We start from the raw sequence: 14,490 nt of genomic DNA on the forward strand, positions 1-14,490 counted from the left end.
GGAATATGCAGTTCAGTTTTGGACACCAGTTCTCAAAAAGAATATCAGGGAACTGGAGAAAGTGCAGAGAAGAGCAGCCAAACTGATAAAAGGCATGGAGGAGCTCAGCTATGAGGAAAGATTAGAGGAATTGAATTTAGTCTCTCTTAAGAAGAGGAGATTAAGGGGGATATGATCAACATGTATAAATACATAAGGGGTCCATATAGTGAGCTTGGTGTTGAGTTATTCACTTTAAGGTCAACACAGAGGATAAGGGGGCACTCTTTATGTCTAGAGGAAAACAGATTTTGTCTCCAAATACGGAAAGGTTTCTTCACTGTTAGAGCTGTAAAAATGTGGAATAGACTCCCTCCAGAGGTGGTTCTGGCTAGCTCACTAGATTGCTTTAAAAAAAAAGCCTGGATTCTTTCCTAGGTGTATATACTAGCCCTCAAAAATTCCACTCGCCTGCTCGCATTTTACGAGTGGAATTATGAGGATGGCCAGTAAGGACTGTGCTGTATGGGGATAGGGAGTGTATTAGTGCCTGTGCCTGCCCCTGCCGCTGCCGTTCACAGTGCAGCCTGCTTTGACATTCTTCTTCAGAAAACGGTGGACCCGGGGCACAGAGCAGTGCACCCTGAGCCCACCCATTGTGTGACAATAGCAAATGAATATTCGCTATTGTCACACGGATCCTCCTCCTGATCCTCCTCCTGGCCAATCAGGAAGCGGGTCCGAGACCCATTTCCTGATTGGCCGAAAGGTGAACAATTGCCATTGGCCAAGGAGGAGGAGGAGGACTCGGGAGACGCGGAGGATTGAGGAGAAGCCGCCGCTGCATCAGGTAAGTGCACGCTGGTCTCTCTGCACCCTGTGCTAACTCTGCATTTATGGGGGCATGCTGTGCTAACTCTGCATTGTAAGGGGGCACGCTGTGGTCACTCTGGCATTAAAAGGGGGCACGCTGCGGGCACTCTGGCATTGAAAGGGGGCACGCTGTGGGCACTCTGGCATTGAAAGGGGGCACGCTGTGGGCACTCTGCATTTAAGGGGGCACGCTGTGGTCACTCTGGCATTGAAAGGGGTATGCTGTGGTCACTCTGGCATTGAAAGGGGGCACGCTGTGAGCACTCTGCATTTAAGGGGGCACACTGTGGGCACTCTGCATTGAAAGGGCGCACGCTGTGGTCACTCTGGCATTGAAAGGGGGCACGCTGTGGGCACTCTGCATTTAAGGGGGCACGCTGTGGGCACTCTGCATTAAAAGGGGGCACACTGTGGGCACTCTGCATTGAAAGGGGGCACGCTGTGGGCACTCTGCATTGAAGAGGGCAATGTGATATGCAGGGGGGACAGAGGACACTGATGTAAGAAGAACATTGTTGCACCACTACTACAACCACCAGGAGAGGAAGGGAGCACATGAATCAGATGAACTGCGCACTGTAAGTCAATATTCTTTATGGGTTACTGGGATTTGTACGCCTCTATAGCTGATGGTATTTTTCACTGCTGTATTATGTACTGTCGGGATTTGCAGTCCTCTATAGAGGGTGTGTTTAGGGGCGGAGCAGGGTAGGGTTTGGGTGGGGCAACAAGTGGCGAGTAACTCTTAAGGCCTGGCTAGTAGCTCATGACTTGAAATTTTGAGCCCTTGTATATACTATAAATGGGTACTAACATTTATAGGTAAAGTTGATCCAGGGAATATCCGATTGCCTCTCGGGGGATCAGGAAGGACATTTTTCCCCTGCTGGAGAAAACTGGATCATGCTTTGCTGGGGTTTTTCGCCTTCCTCTGGATCAACTGTGGGTATAGGATTGTGCATATGGGATTGTATGGTTGGGTTTTTTTGTTTTTTTATTGGTTGAGACAGATGGACTTGTGTCTTTTTTCAACCTGACTAACTATGTAACTATGTGGGATTAAATGATAGCTTTAAGGTTTTCGTGCAGAAAAATTCTATGGGGTTGATTTACTAAAACTTGAGAGTGCAAAATCTGGTGTAGCTCTGTAAAGAAACCAATCAGGTTCTAAGGTTTTAGGTCAAAGCTTAGTTGAAGAAGTTGAAGTTAAGCCAGGTATACATGGATTTAAATTCGGGTGGTTCAGCAGGGACCAGCCGAATTTTGATCCATGTGTGGGCAGGCTAATTGTACACAAATCAATCCATCAATCGACCTGGGTACAACCAGCCTGTTGCATTTTTCTACAGACGGTTATTGCCAGATGCTATAGCCACTGGCAGCAACCATTGTATTCTGCTGGCCAGGAATTCTGTCTATGCTTCCCGCTGACAGAATACAATAGCTCAGCGGGAGGCATTTTCCCATCGACGCTGACTAAGTTAATGGGGAAGTCGAGCGATTTTCTTTCCTTCCACCTGTGATGGAAGGAAAGAAAATTGTATCATCTTTGGCCTGCTGATTGGCTATTTTGCACTCTCCAGTTTTAGTAAATCAACCCCATTGTGTAGGCATTTTAATAGATATCTGTATATCAGACCAAAAAGAGGGATAGCTAATGAGGAATAAGGGACAGAGGTAGTTAAATCCAAAAGATAGGCATTCCCTCCAAATAAGGGACAGTTGGGAAGTATGGTGTTCGCTCGTTTGTGTGAGGGTATGATATTTCCTTAGCCATGCCTATGTGTTTGTGGGATTTCATCTGGTAGATAATCACACTGTACAATTCACTCTCTCTTTGGTATAGTAATGCAGTAAAATATCTGAAAGTTAACATATTCCTCCAAATTAATATTTTCATCTAAAAATCCATTACCTTCAACAAACAGATAGTAACTTACTGTAAATACATGGTAGGTGTCAGTGCCAGACTACATTGCATGATCACTTGACAATAAAGCTAATAAATAAAAGTGAATCATCACAATGTTTATTTTATGCTGACATATGATTCCAAAGAATTGAAGGACATCAGGTCTGAACTTTGTCATTTTACATGTGTTTTCTTATCATAATTAAAACAGTGGGGAACTGCCTTCAAAACAACACTCCGGGCTACTATAGGGCATAAGACCAAGGGGGGTTATGTGGAATTTGAATTTGCAATCCTTTAATTATAAGCCCATATAGGGTCTAGGAAATGCCTGTATCTTGCTAAAGTTGTAAATAAGGCAGGGGGGATTTACTAAAACCGATGCACTCAGAATCTGTTGCAGCTGTGCATGGTAGTCAATCAGCTTCTAACTTCAGCTTGTTCAATTAAGCTTTGGCAATAAAACCTAGAATCTGATTGGTTTCTGTGCAGAGATGCGCTAGATTTTGCACTCTCCAGCTTTACTAAATAGCCCCCATAGTGTAGATACAGATTGTGTGCGTATAGGCAGGGTGATGTGGTAGGTAGGTGGCAGGTCACATGACAAAGTGGGCATCACGTCCTCCATGTTTCCCTCCTCACTGGGTGCCAAGCAAGGGCCACATGAGAGGCCTACCCGAGATGAGTTCTTCTGGGCTGCGCTAAGCGTTCATACTTGGCAGAATCCAGGAATAGGCAGTAATGCCACATTACCTATGTACTGAGGTCTACTGAAAGACTGATATGATTGTCCTCTCAGAAATCACATAAGGAATAGTTGATCCCCCATCACACGGTGCGCTGTCCCTGGGCTCAACCAAGCTTTGTTCGGCAGTAAACAAGCCTATTCCTTCTATGGTGGCGGTGGCCAACATCCGCCGTTGCCCTATCACTAGGAAGTCCTATTAATACAGGTGGGAAGTCCTAGGCTGAGGCAACACCCATATACACCAAAAGAGAAGACCAGCCTAAAGCGGGGGGTAATTTAATTTAATTTTATTGTCTAAGTATTAAAAAAGATTAAAATCACATATCAAAAATACTCAGTGTTAATAACGTGCAATGCTATCACACCGCAAACCTGTCCCCAAGGGAATTAAACGATGTCACTAATGAACATCTGGACATGTAGTGGTATATGTGTCATACTGTTTCAGTGCGGACAGTGGCCGAATGGGACAACACCCAATCTCAGTCTTTTTCACTCTCTTCTCCCTGCAGCTATCCTGACTTCAATGCTTGTAGGCAGGCCCAGTCTACTTTCTCCACTGCAGGTAGCACTCAACTACAGGGGAATAGCAGGGGGAGAGGAAGTCAAGAGGAACATGGTTCCTCTATAGATTCCAAGGTCACTGGTGAAACTATCTGATTGGATGCTGTCACCTCATATGGCTCTAGCAGCCATCTTGGGTCATGCAGAGCCTATTTAAGGTCCTGCCTCCCAGACTTGCATTTGTATGTGGCTAGTGTAGAGACGGGCCATCCCTCTTACAGGGACCGTGATTATTGGCAGGGAGAGGTACCAGACAAGTAGGGAAAGAATAGGGAAAGGCCATCCTTCTGGAGACTTCCCCATTTGAGCTTGAACTGGCCAGGCATTACACCCCTGAAGATAGACACTGTCGGCACATCTGGGACCTGCTCTGCTACACATTGCTGATACTGGTGTAAGTGTTCCCAGTCAGGTGCCTACCCACTGGGTTCATTGTGAGTGAATTACTGGGTTCTGCATTAATACAAATTATGTTCTCTGCAACCAGACTCTGTGTGTTTACTATTGCCGAACCACGCTGTACCTCCCCATATGCTTATCCTAGCTAACAATCTCTGGTGTGCACTGATAATCAGCAGCTACATTGAATAATATTAGTAGTTACTGAAGCTGGCAATCTTGTTGCTGGCTCCAAACATAGCAACAAAGTCAATTAGTCAATGTGTGAGCTACAAACACTTATTTGAGCTTAATTTGAAGAAAACTCGGCGAGTTGAATGTGCCAGTAACAGTAAGTCTTGCACTTTGTGAGATTAAAGCATACCTTGTGTTTTGTAAATGTTAGGCCTTGTTCACACAGAGCGATTGCATCCATGCCTCATGCAGGGCTGAGTTTTACTGGCAAAGGGATGCACAGGTGTTGCGTGAAATTGCGAGCCAGTAATCGCATTCATATCTAATGGGACAAAGCGGCTGCATGGACACAGCACCTGTATCCCACTATGACATCCATGTGGGTGTGGGTGCCCATGCATGTCCCTGAGCTCATCCTGGGTGTGTTCAATGCTGTGCACCCACACCCACATGGATGTCATATTGGGAGCAGTGGCTGTGTTCGTGCAGCCGCTGTGTCCCAATAGACATGAATGGGACTGCCTGTGCACAGCCGTGTTTTACAGGCACTAGAATGCACAGGTGTCTGTATCCCCATGCCAGTAAAACACAGCTGTGCACAGGGCACAGATGTAATTGCCCCGTGTAAATGAGGACCAACAGTGAAATATGACACAAGCAGTGGATACAGTAGGTAGAATTAAAGTATAACCAGAGTCAAAACTTTTTTTACATTAGGGAGATTCATTATCTCTATTTGTCCTGATCTGGTGATGTCAGCAGGTCTGAAAGTAAGGTTAAACACAAACTTTGGAGTTGCCACCAAAACAGGAGCAAAGGAAAAATCACCTAACAACTGTCTAGGGCTCCATGCTAAAACAAAGCTGGAAAAAATGCTGGATAAAAAACGCTAGTAACAGCTTTTTGTAGCAGCGTTTTAGGAGCATTAGCATTTTATTAGCATTTTTGCAGTTCCTTTAAAGGAAAGAAAAAAAATGTTCAGGGGTCAGGAAAGAATAGTATAGGTGGGCAGGAGAGAATAGTACAAGGGGGGCAGGAGAGAATAGTACAAGGGGGGCAGAAGAGAATAGTACAGGTGGGCCAGGAGAGAATAGTACAGGGGGGTCAGGAGAGAATAGTGTAGAGGGGCAGGAGAGAATAGTATAGGGGGGCAGGAAAGAATAGTACAGTGGGGCAAGGAGAGAATAGTATAGGGGTGTCAGGAGAGAATAGTATAGGGGAGCCAGGAGAGACGACTCAGACAGGTATAGGGGGCCAGGAGAGAATAATATAGGGGGGCCAGGAGACAATAGTACAGGGGGCCCAGGAGAGAAATTGATAGGCCCTATCAATTTTTCTCCTGCCCCCCCCCCTATACTATTCTCTCCTGGCCCCCCTGTACTATACTTTTTTCTCCTGGTCCCCCCTGTACTGATAGCAACTTATATCAGATGGGGGGCAGGAGAGAACAGTACAGTACAGGGGGGGGCAGGATATAAAAGTATAGTACAGGGGGGGGGCAGGAGAGAGCAGTACAGTACAAGGGGGGGGGGGGCAGGAGATAAAAGTATAGTACAGGGGGGGCAGGAGAGAAAAGTAAAGTATGAGGGGGCAGGAGAGAAAAGTATAGTACGGGGCAAGAGAGAAAATTATAGTATGGGGGGGGGCAGGAAGAAACTGGAGGGTATAATGATGGCATCTGTAGTAGTTTACAGTGAACCTCATGCAGAGTAACTCATGGAAGCTGCTGGATCACAATCGTACCTCACGAGCCAATTCTCATCCCTCCCGATGTGATGTCACACACACAGGCTCCTGGGGGAGGGGGAGGGCTTCCCGCAACAGGTGCAGGACAGTGTTGTCAGTTTTCCTCCGAAGCCTGTCAGATATTTGGGGATGTGATCTGCCATTCATCTGCTTGACCCCGGTTGAGAAACACCGTCCTAGACGCTGAAGCTCAAAAACGAATAGCCTGAAGTAGTGTGCATGGGCACATAGGATGACACTATTTAGCTTCTAGGAGTAAATAAAAATGATATTAACAGCTTCTAGGAGCTTAAGAAAGTGCTAGTGTGCATGGAGCCTAAAAGTGTATTTCCCTCACAGTGGAAAGATATCTTTCCACTTCCTTTTGAGTTGACAAGTGAAGGGAAATCTCAATGAGATACAGATAGTAAAAAACATTTTTTAAAATTTACAGAAATTTTAGCCCTCCCCTACTCTATCCAAAAGGAATAAAAAAAGTTTTGCTTTTAGATTAACTTTAAAAGCACTATTTAAGCAGGGTCACATAAACCACACGCATATCCCAATTCTGCTGCTGTAGATCACGTGTCTTTTTTACCTAGAAATTTCTTAGGGGTGCCCTTTTTTAGTACCATAGCAACATCCTTGGCAGGTGTTGTTATTTTATTATGCATTCTGAAATATTTCTCTAATGCCAGTCACAATTTTCAGAAGTACTTTAAACCTACTCTATGGCAATAAATGAACTGTTCACACCCTTATGAATACTAATGACTACGTGGCCAAACAATGGCACCTGGCACATGTAACTTTATTCAAATCTAAAAATGAATTACACAGGACAAACAACAGCCCTAAAAGTAGTGTGATATAGCTCTCATTGCATACCATGCATGTATAGACATAGGGTTAATGTGTTGTTTTGTGGATTCCACAGATCCACCTTAAGTTACGTGCTAAATGTTGTATACAGTATGTTATGTGTACATAAAGCTGCATTTCCTCAATAAACTGCCAAAGTAGGAGTAAAAAAAGGGTTACTTTTAAAAGCACTGGCCAAGTTCCAATTACGCCAAGGTTTAGTCAAACTCTGGCTAATCTGCAATCATACAAAAGACTCAGTGGAAAAGCAAAGGCTGCTATAAAAGCTGTAAAATATGTAACTGCAAAAAAAGGCAGCTAGCCGCCCACATCATCTGTAAGATGACTTCAGCTTCATGTATCCCAGCCAACTCTTTCTCATTATAAAGTGCAAAACTCGTTCCGTTTCTCACAAGCAGAGCTATCCTGCCAGTGTGAGCCAACCTGCACAAAAGAACAACACAAATCAGTTAAAGGAGAAAATATTTTGGGTAAAATAAAGTAAAGAAAAAGCGTCTGTGTACACATTTCACTTGAAAAGGAATTTTGCAAAGGAGGAGCCTTGAAAATGATCAGTATCAACAAGACCTATCAGGGCAGAGGGATTTCCTGCTTGGAGCCAATAATAGGCATTCTGTCTTTAAAAAAAAAAAAAAAATGCTTTGACATGGGGAGTGTAACAAAGAGTTAAATTCCTTTTACATTTATTTTTGTGGATAGGTTCTATGCTCACCCTTTCAGATTTATGGGTATAGTTTAAAAATTGAAACAACTCACAAGTAGTTTAGTATTAAAATAATGTACTTTGGTTAAAAATGGAGTACAGATAATAAAATGGATAAATACAGTTTCAGTTCAATCCAAGGAGCCCTTCAACTTCTGGGAACATCAGAAAGTCCTAGAGGCCAGGGGAGGACTGGGCCTGGGGGCAGGGGGGCAACTGCCCCCTGGGCCACTCTGATGCTCCATAAAACGGCTGCACCGCTTCTGCCGCAGACATGCCTAAAGGTTTCCTGGTGAAGAGAAATAAAAAGTCTCCACTGCTGACCTACTGAGTGCGGGATGAAGACAAGGACAGAGCGCAGCCCCCCCCAGCATGGATGGTATGAACTGTGTCTGAGCAGAGGCCAGTTCCATGCCCCAATGGAGACTCTTCTGCCAGAGGAAGCCCCGACGGAGCTGTCCCAGCTCCCCCCCCCCCAACTGCCCCCTGCTGACCCCTGCTGGCCAGGTCGGGAACCTGGATTTGGCTGGTAAATAGAGAGTACCTGGAGCGGAGCTTCAGCTTGGAATGGGAGGTCAGGAGGAGACCAGGAAGAGGGAAAGTGGGAGGGGGGGCCGAGTCACTGCACCATGGGTCTCTGGTTTGTAATTGCCCCCTGGGCTCAAAGTTACCAGTCTGCCCCTGCTAGAGGCAACAATCTTCACACAAGGCACATTCACCAAAATGTCCTAGATGAGGCTCTGATGTAGGCTTCCTTGTTCTTCTATATACAGGTGCATCTCATAAAATTAAAATATCAGTAAAAAGTTAATTTGCTTTAGTAATTCAATTCAAAAAGTGAAATGTATATATTTTATATAGATGCATTACACACAGAGTGATATATTTCAAGCATTTCTTTCTTTTAATTATTATGATTCTGGCTTATAGCTAGTAAAAACCCCAAATCTCAGAAAATTAGAATATTACATAAGACCAAAAAAAGAAAAGGATTTTTAATACAGAAACATTGGCCACGGCTGATCGCCTCCACCCCACGCCACATTGATACAGTAATTATTGCAAAAGGAGCCCTGACCAAGTATTGAGTGCATACTATGCTGTACATGGACATACTTTTCTGTAGGCCAACATTTCTGTATTTAAAATCAGTCACAGAGTGTGCTGGATGATCACCCCAGGAGCCACGCGGGAAGCAAAGTTCTTGGAGGATGTTTATGGACACCCTCCCAAAATTGGAAGCCAGAGGCTCAGAAGAAAGGGGGCGGATCATGGGGGTCCTGCATAGTTTCTTGCACCGGGGGCCCTGAAGGTTCTAGTTACGCCTCTGTTACAAGTGATTACCTATAAACTATCATAGTTAACAGCATAACAACTAATACCAAGTTCTTTGTAGATTAATAAATAATATAGACATTTTATGAAGGTTTGCCAGTAAGTTGAAGAACATGTATTTGCAGCTCTGTTGGGGTTTAGATTTATTGTATAATATAATGCTAAGCAGAGCTCAATGGTTGTCATTATATATAAAGACAAAATCTTTTATTTATTTTGGATAAGGGAAAGTTAAAATAACTGTTTATTTTTTATTTTTGATATCTGTGTCCCATTAGGGAGATTTCACTTTACTTCCTGTCCTGTACAGTAGACTTAACAGGACCTGAGAGGATAGATTTTTACCAGTTTTTTCGGAAACAAGTATCCTGATTGGAATATTCCCCCACTATTCTAATCCTGGTGGCATCTCAAAAAATATGCATTTACCCTTACTTTCATTCCTGGTGATATGAGGACAATTCCCTAGCTCCCAACTGCTACTGATTTAGTGGGACTGTCCCTGATTTGAAACAAAGTCCCTCTGTAATTTGCTCTTCTGCCTTACGGTGGGGCTAGAGGCAAATCTATCTTCAGCATGTCTGCTTATCAGAATGCTGCGCTTCTTTAGTTAGGGCTGCTCCTGGTGTTCTGGTGCCGTCGGGTTTGCCTGGGCTCCTCCCACCTTCTAGAAACCAGTAGAGCTTTCTGGAACATGGGTGGGAGTTATGCAAATAGGCAGCATGAGTATGTAGCAGTCTCAGCCAATTACAGGGGAGGTGCCTCTGAGCATGCTGGGATTGGCCTGTATATTGACAGAACAAGTGAGCTCTGGGTCCTTCCCAGATGGTGGAGTGTACCAGCGAGGTAAGCTTGCCACCCCTGGCACTTGCTGCCGTGCAGCCTCAGGAGGGCGACCTGAGGGCCTGAAGCTAAAGTTGAGGAGTGACCATGTTGCTTCTGAAGAGCTGACTGAAGGGTTGCTGTGCCTGAGAGGATCTGTTTGTGACTTCTGTAAGTACAGACCAAAGATCTAGGGGGCCTATACTATTTGGCTACCCCTTGTGCTAGTACAGTCAGCCAAGGGTCCAACTAAAAGGAACACTGGCTAGTAATCTAAAGAGCTTTGTCTACCTGTCATTTAATACAAGAGACTTTGCACATGCTCTGTCTTTCTGCACTGCTACACAGGAGAAGTCTGCCATCTGCTTCCAGCAAGGGACTTTACCTACTGCTCAATTCTAGATTAGCTAGAGCCATCCTAAATCTGTGCATAGTTTTGTTCTGGAGTTTCCTACTACAAATCCCCTACCCTATCCCGGTTTCTACAAAATAAAACTACAAAACAACACCCCTAGACTGGTCTTTGACTACATCCAGCTAAAGTGTGTGTGTTTGTGCCTGGCTGCAGAAAATGCATTGTGCCTGGATGCCAGTGAAGTAAGGACTATCTAGGTAATACTAAAGCGATTCCTATGGGAGTAGCGCTACATAAGCTTACAAAGGAAGATTAGACACTAGCATGTGTCCTTTGGTAATATGTAAACCCTTGTATCTAGATACTGTTGTGGCCTTATTTTTCTTTGCCTCTATTCTTTGCAAAATTGTGGTTTGTTGGCACCAACACACACTCCACCATTTTAGTTAGCATTCCACTACCCCACAAATCCTTCCTCCACAGAGTAGTACCCACCTTCCCTTCATCTGCTGAGCACCAAATACCCACTTCTGGTCTGGTAACTGCATTTCAAGTAGCTGCACCTAACGCCGGCTTCCTCAGCTCCCATTATGCAACAGAGACTCTGAAGCCTTCTGTCTGTCAGCACCCACAACATACCCTTTAACTTTTCAAAGACTATACCCATGCTACTTCCAGCAAGCACCTACAATCTCTTTCCTCATTCTCCTAGTTAACACATGCAACCTCCACACCCCCTCCCTTTTCTCAGTAGCTGCATTCCAAGCAAAGCTTTCTTTCTGGTCATTACCAGAAAAGCAAAAAACAAACATTTACCTGTAGGCTGTAGCAGCTCCTATATAGGTGATAGAATTAGTTAAATTTAGTACTGGCTCAATGTGTTCAGTGAAGCTGTGTGTGTTTCTGTTAGGTAAACTTAGCTTAACTCACTGTAACTAGTGTGGCTGTAATTGTTGTGTCAGGCAAATTTAGCTGTGCTCACTAAACCCAGTGCAGCTGACTTTGATTAGTTAGGTCTGTTCAGTGTTTGAGCTGCTGCTAGTTTGACCGCCCCCTCTGCTTCTCTTGAACATAGGTGTGGGGCAAGGCAAATGGCAGCATGAATATGTATGTAGCCCTGGCCAATCCCAAAAACCAGGACCCTGAAGGCTGCTGAGTATTTGATTTAAATACTCAGAGACACTGAGCTTCTGGGTCTTTGCCTGCAGAGGGAAGGCCCAGTCTGGTGGGTTTGCTGTTCTCCGAGGCAATGCTGCCATGTGCTTGCTGTTAGTGAGGCCTCAGGTGGGCAGCCTGAGGACCTGGATGTTGAAGATACAGAGAGCTAACTGAGGGGCTGTTTGCTAAAGATCTAGTCTGGTATCATTGGAGAAAGGAGTCCCTTGGAAGTTGGAAGGATGCAACCAACTGTCCCAGGACATTTGTGAGTACAGACTGCTGTGAGAGATCTTAGAGACTTTTGGGCTTCTGCCACCTCTCTTGTGCTAGATAGTCAGCTGTGTTTTTGTGTAATGGGGACATCAGCTGGTGTCCTGAAGAGCTCAGTCTATCTGAGTCTATGTGAAGGGACTTTGTTGCTCTAAAGAACTAATTCTGCATTTAACTGATTGCACTACAAAGCTAAGTCCACAGTTTGCTATAAGCAAGGAGTTCTACTTCAGCTTTTCAGAAAGGCATTTATTGTCCTCAATCTGTACATAGTTCTGTTTTTGGAGTATACCATTCAATTTCCTAAATCCTATCTCAGTTACTCCAAAAATAAAAACAGCAAAAATAACACCCCTGGGCTGGTTTTTGAGGAAAAGAGTAGGAGGGGAAAGTGAACGCTAAGGGGGGAAGGCAGCCGATGAGTCAGGCTGTATATGATGTATAAGTGCGTACAGGGAGCAATGTTACATCAAGTGACAGGTATCAACAAGTGGCAGTTCATAGTATACAGTTCATAGTATATAGTTAATAGTATAAAGTCCATAATTGCTGGTGAAAATCGCACTAGGGGTGCACTTTAGGAGGTCTGCTGCCAGCTCGAAGAGTATGAAGCAGCTCTGTAGTATGGAGACAGGGGGAGAAAGAGCGGCGAAGATCTAAGTGTAGCATAAAGGTGAAGAAACAATTTATAAGGATAAGAAACACTCACATGTTCCACAATGGTACAAGCATTTATAGTGTGTAGGGCATGTTGTGTTACTGAGTCCTGGTGGCAGGCAGAGGTCCTGGGTCCTCCAGCGTTCTGGCTGCGCTGGTGGACTCCGGGCTCTGGGAGGAGAGAAAGAGGGCTGCCGACATCTTCCTACTCGAGTGGCAGCAGTGGGCGTGTCCTGGCTGGCGTACGTTCGGAGCATGCGTGCTACTTTATCAGGCCTTCTGGGGGACCATTACGGTTAAGCCTTTATAGGGGCACCAGTGCCAGTGGACAGGGAGACCCAAATCCTGAGCCCGCCTAAAAAAAAAAAAATTATACAATGCTGCTGAGACTGGCCTCGGGGGTGGATAAACAAATAACAGCTGTACTCTATGTGAAAATAAAAAAAATGAAAAGTCTAGTACAGTACATGAGATGACAGTAGAAAGAAATATGTTGAAGGAATGAAAGCATCAAGTGTAAGGACTAAAAATAGTTGTGTAAAAGGGGAGGGGGTGGTATTTATTTGTCATTTTAGTAAGATATTATGTAGATACTATATAAATAAAATAAATTAAAAGAAGTAAAAAATAAAAAGAGGTTGACAAAAAATATGTAGAAAAGGAATATGTAAATTTATGTTCGATATGCAAGACATGTTTTATGTGCGATATGGATCACTATGAGGTATTTGTAGTGTGCATATATTGAATGATGATGCTTTGGTTAAAAAAGGCATATACCATAAATATATAAGTAAGAGAGAATATAAGAATTCTAAAAAAAATATATTCAAAAAAATTATATTCAGGAAGATAAAGATATATATATATATATATATATATATATATATATATATATACAGTATATACACAACATATACACATACATGTGTGTGTATGTGTGTGTGTGTGTATATATATATATATATATATATATATATATATATATATATATAGTATCTCCCAAAAGTGAGTACACCGCTCACATTTTTGTAAATATTTTATTATATCTTTTCATGTGACAACACCGAAGAAATGACACTTATAAAGTAGTGAGTGTATAGCTTGTATAACAGTGTAAATCTGCTGTCCCCTCAAAATACCTCAACACACAGCCATTAATGTCTAAACAGATGGCAACAAAAGTGAGTACACCCTCAAGTGACAATGTCCAAATTGGGCCCAATTAGCCATTTTCCCTCCCCGGTGTAACGTGACTTATTAGTGTTACAAGGTTTCAGGTGTGAATGGGGAGCAGGTGTGTTACATTTGGTGTTATCGCTCTCTCATCCTGGTCGCTGGAAGTTCAACATGGCACCTGATGGATCTGAAAAAAAGAATTGTTGCTCTACATAAAGCTGGCCTAGGCTATAAGAAGATTGCCAAGACCCTGAAACTGAGCTGCAGCATGGTGGTCAAGACCATTCAGCAGTTTAATAGGACAGGTTCCACTCAGAACAGGTCTCGCCATGGTCGACCAAAGAAGTTGAGTGCACGTGCATATCCAGAGGCTGTCTTTGGGAAATAGATGTATGAGTGCTGCCAGCATTTCTGCAGAAGTTGAAGGGGTGGGGGGTCAGCCTGTCAGTGCTCAGACCATACACCGCACACTGCATCAAATTGGTCTGCAAGGCTGTCGTCCCAGAAGGAAGCCTCTTCTAAAGATGATGCACAAGAAAGCCCAAAAACAGTTTGCTCAAAACAAGCAGACTAAGGATATGGATTACTAGAGCCATGTCCTGTGGTCTGATAAGACCAAGATAAACTTATTTGGTTCAGATGGTGTCAAGCATGTGTGGCAGCAACCAGGTGAGGAGTACAAAAACAAGTGTCTCATGCCTACAGTCGAGCATGGTGGTGGGAGTGTCATGGTCTGGGGCTGCATGAGTGCTGCC

Source organism: Pelophylax lessonae, assembly GCF_965119305.1.
Source record: "Pelophylax lessonae genome assembly, chromosome: 2".
NCBI classification, from domain to species: Eukaryota; Metazoa; Chordata; class Amphibia; order Anura; family Ranidae; genus Pelophylax; species Pelophylax lessonae.